This window comes from Montipora foliosa, chromosome 6 (assembly GCF_036669935.1).
Source record: "Montipora foliosa isolate CH-2021 chromosome 6, ASM3666993v2, whole genome shotgun sequence".
Lineage (NCBI taxonomy): Eukaryota > Metazoa > Cnidaria > Anthozoa > Scleractinia > Acroporidae > Montipora > Montipora foliosa.
The window spans coordinates 3,724,346-3,729,345 of NC_090874.1; positions in this window are offsets into that span (position 1 = coordinate 3,724,346).

Here is a 5,000-nt window from a genome sequence, read left to right on the forward strand (position 1 = left end):
ACTCCTTCAATTTGACTACTGTCTGTTTGCTGTTATGTGGTCTCATTGATCAGTGGTCCATTCAGAAGATTACGCCAAGCCGACCACATTGCTGAAGGAAAGGCCAGACCACAACGCCGGGAACTACATGCCCTACTCTTTTCGACTAGTGTGTGGGATCTTTAACGTCCTACAGGTTTTTTATTAATATTGAAGATTTGTGAGACGGGCCTACGGTTTATAGTCCTTATCTGAGTAGACTTGAAAGTCTAACCATTTTGCGGATGTAATTACAAAGGCAGCACTTTCTCCTCAGTTATTTTAAGACCCTGAGTGTTGGTCCGGGCGGAGTCGAACTTACGACCTCCCGCATGGCAGCCCGGTGCTCAACCAACTGAGCCATCAGTGAGCTTACAGGTTTCAAAAGGAGAATCCAGACCGCATTTTTGTACAGCCGCTTTTCTTTTTTGCATCTGTAAATATGATATAATATTTAGCGGTTATGTATCCGTATATGCTATATATTTTAGCTTTAAATGTAATGTCTCGAAGATATTATCTCTTGTAGCTACTGAAATTCGAGATGAAATAAAGTTTTTATGTATGTATGTTACCTTTAGCGGTGCCGTGCATGCGTACACTTTGTAATCTGCTACTCTTGTGCGTACCATTTAGAATATACAAGACTTTTTCGAAGAATATTAAGGCGATAGAAATCTTGCGTTAAATTGATATTGATATAAAATCTCCGGCAATGTAACTTCATTGAAAGCACTTTATCTTAATTAACAGCGGTTAAGGTAATGATATGAATAGAAACGTAGTGACCTGATTAGAAACAAGTTGTCGAATTTTCATATACACGAAAAACTAATATTGAAACTGAAACTATGTCTCTGGAATATTGGTGTTTACAGACATGCATGCCTAAGAACAGCTTATGTTTTTACAGTTTTGAAAACAGTAAGGGATATTAAATACACTGACGCTTAAAGTTAAACTTCATCAATTCAGTTCTTGACTTTCACAAAGGCTAATTGAAGTTTCATTTTCGCATAACTTTAAAAAATATTTGAAGTGTTGTTCCCTTACAAACCTTCTCTTCCTCTATTAAAACTGGCGTACTCAAACGTAGCGAACTGAATCTAGCCTGGAATAAGGCATTTTCGAGCAAATTTCAAACTGGCCATGAAGACTTCCAACATGATGTCATCAATTGCTCATGCGGGAATTTCTCGCTCTTTCACATCTCCCAGGCATGAAATTGAAAGCCACTTTTTCATTGCTTGAGTGGAAAGCACTAAGCAAATCGATTCACATGAATTCATCTGTGAGCAAAAAGTTAGCCTTGTATGGCACTTATTACCTCATAATACCGGCATCTGCTGGTAGTAAGTTCACATCTGTCCAATCGGAGTGCTTTATTTAGTAAACCGTATCGGTTTGTTTTGGTTACCTCATCTCTAGGGAACTACTCCTGCATTCCTTTCTGAGGTAGTAATCAAGTTGTGGAGAACGATTTAAGAGTTCAAAAACTCAGACGCAGCTATCAATATCGCTAGTCCACATTGGAAACTGTGCGAGGACGGATTGAAAGCAGCTGAAGAACTCCGTAGAAGGGACACAAGTCATCTTGGACTCTCCAAATGTAAAGGTTTCATCTTCCATCTTAGATTTCTATGACTTCATTTTACGAAGTTTTTCCTTATCCGTTTTTTTGTAACCATAGAGAACCTTTAAAAACATTCACAGATATCTCAGTTTAATTAAGCTGTAGGATTTATTTATTGATAGACGCTTGTTAATAGCGGTTTCTCCGAGACTTTCTTGCTCAACGTTGCATTCGCATATTGCCGAACAGTCGTTTTGACAAAATGTACCCGGTTAATTCATGCTTGTCATCCAAGGAAGACTGATTAAGCATTGATTTACTTGAAATATAATTTTCATACTATAATTGCTATTCTCGCCCAACGGTGTTATTTCCTAATGTTTTAACCACGTGAGTTATCTGATATGTTTTTATTTTTAGTAGTACTAAAAAAGGGTGGAAAATATTTTTTGTTAATGTCTTCTAACTCTTCGACTGTTTAAATTTACGGCTCATTATACGGTGTATCCAGCTGTAACCATTTTGATTTGTTCTTGTGTTTACTACGCTGGTACCAGTTTTCCAGGGATTGGGACAGATTTCGATCTTTCCAATTAAAGGGACAACTGAGTCTTAATGAATTAGTTTCTCAAATGAGCTTTATATATAAATCAGACTCTTATGTGAGAAAACATGCACGAGCTCGCAATTGATCCTGTTCCCGCAGTTGTCTTGATCGCATATTTGGAAGAGCGGCGTACAGCTTAATTAATTAATTGAATTAATCACTCTGTAGATGCAAAATCGATTTCCAGGAGTTTTCGCAATCGGACTGCTCGCTTTGCTGTGTTGATTGTCACGACGAAAACTTAACTTCCATGACACACTAACTTCTGTTAATGTACACTGACCCGGAGGAGGTGGCTAAGTTTGACAACTTTTTCATTCCTATTCCTATATGCCATTGACCCCAAACATTTAAAGTAAGTTGACACCGTGACACACGCGATGCGGGCCATTTTCTGGTTAAGATAAGGACAAAGGCTTCGAGCACATGTTTATCATTTGCTAGTTGCTTTTGTCCCGCTCTTAAACAAGACATAAGTTGGCCAAAACTAAGCGCCGGTTAGCGATATTTGCCCGCGACAGTGGAATCACTTTTCACCTCTGCCGCAAACATTCCTCAGAATAAAGTGACAGTCATTGGTCCTTCGCAAACTGCTCTTCAATTTATATAACTCTTTGACGTGACGTCATATCAGCCATGTTGGATCACAAGGCAGGCAGGTGCCTAAAAATTCATCATCCAGGATTTGTGTTATAATCTTGTGGAAATCATGGGCTCATTGGGAAATATTTCCTTTGTCAGAGAAATTACCGGACACACGTCATCGTAAAAACGTGACATTTTATAGATAGAACTTGAACTTGTTAACAAGCAGTAATCTGAGATTAGGAAGTGCGTTCGAGATGACCTCCTTTCGTTAACATATTCAGATCCAGTAATTATTTATATTTTGACTGAGAAGGAAGGCTGTGTAGGGTCAAATGGCAATTTAATCTAGATGCATCGCAAAAACAATTGAACGCTGTGCGGAGATTGTGTTGGTTTTGAAGTTTATCGTCGCATTTACGTGTTTTATTGATCCAACTTTTGTTTCAGAATCACACCTCGATACTACTGACAAACCAAGGTCAAATTGCAACTTCTGTTTTGATAAATAGCATCAATCGTAAATGTAAGTTAAATAAAGGAGAAAGTAAAGTAACCATGTTTAACGTCGATAACTCGTAACAGTAATTCAACTGACAAACCTGAGGTCGACGGAAATAAATAAATATCGAATAAATAAACACAATTAATTTCACTCGGGGAGAAAAACTCAAAAGAAACGCTCCAAAGCTAATGCGTACGCAAGGTCACAGGTTAACGCGAGCAAAACATGAGCCTGCAATATTATGTTCATTTCGTCAAGCAGCGTGGGCTCGAGGCCCCCTGCATCAAATCGAGGCGAGTAGTCAGCCACACGAAAAAAAAAAAAAAAAAATTAAATCGACGTGATTTGTAAGCGTTTTGCTTCGCTCGAACTTAATAATCTTGATTGACAAGTAAAGGCTAATATGCCATGTACTAAAACAGCATAAAAGCATCGAGAAAAAAAGGAATGTGAATCAATGTCAAAATTACACAGTGAGACCATTTTCCACGTGCAATAGTTTGTAATTCTTCTTCTCCCCTCCCCATATACAATTTCGATTTGGAAAGTGTTGATGGCAGGAAACTGTTCATGACTCCCAGAAAACAACATTGAAGCATGTTGAGTTGTGGGGAAGGGGGATTGAAATATGGTCAATTGTTTGTTTACAACTGAAAGCGCTTGGAAGGGTAATTTTCTTAAGAGTTTTGTCCACGATTGTACTGAGCATATACAAAATATACTATTTATATAATATATAACATACATTGAAGCTTTTACTGAAGTTTTGAAGGCTTTGTCTGTGAACTGAATTTCTTAACCAATAGAGACCAAGAAGAATTGTAGCAAGCTCTCACTCTAATTTTCTCACGCTAAAAGTTGAGTACTTGGTGTGCGCGGTTTTGATAACCTGGCTCTAATTTTACTGGCCAAACTGACTAAATGGTCTAGCTCGGAAGCATTGCAAACACTTATCGACGCAGAGCAATAACAGTATCTTAACAGATAGATTTCAACGTTATCAGAACATCTTCATCGGTCAACGAGTTTTTGAGTTTTCTGTAATTACTTTTCAATATTTCTTTTAAACTGGAAGTTGCTAATAGCAAGATAAGTGCCGCGAAAATACTCGTAAAAAGAAAGAAATGAAAGTAATTCTGAATCTGTGACTATGTTTGATTGAAGAAAGCTAAGGATAGTAACTGTTGTGGAATTCACAAGGGAGAAATAGAGAACAAGTACTTTTTGTCGGTTTGTGTATGGTTATCTTGACGAGTTTTGTACACGATTGTTGCTTAAGTGTCTTGTTGCCTGGCCTGCGTTGATCAGATCTTCTATCAAGCAGGCCGGTCTTATAACCTCTTTTGTTGTTGTTGTTGTTGTTGTTCTGGAAACCAATGACCTTCAGGTCGAGAATTCGGCGCTTTTCTATTACAAATCGAAGTCGGCAATACGGCAAGCGTATGAACTCAGCCCCTGGGTTTGTCTTTGACTTGAGTACAACTGACTCGTCCTCAGTCGTCTCTCGGTCTCTGAAGGGATTATTAATGAGGGATGCGCGGACGGGAGCGGGTAATGATGGGAAGGTCTCCCCTTTCCTTTCCTCCTTCCCATCATCCCTTAATTCATTAGTGTCCCCAGTTGACTCTCGCTCCCTTCAGAGACCGAGAGACGACTGGGACCGAGTCAGTGAGTACAACATGCTGATGTGTCCTAACAAGGACGAAACAGCT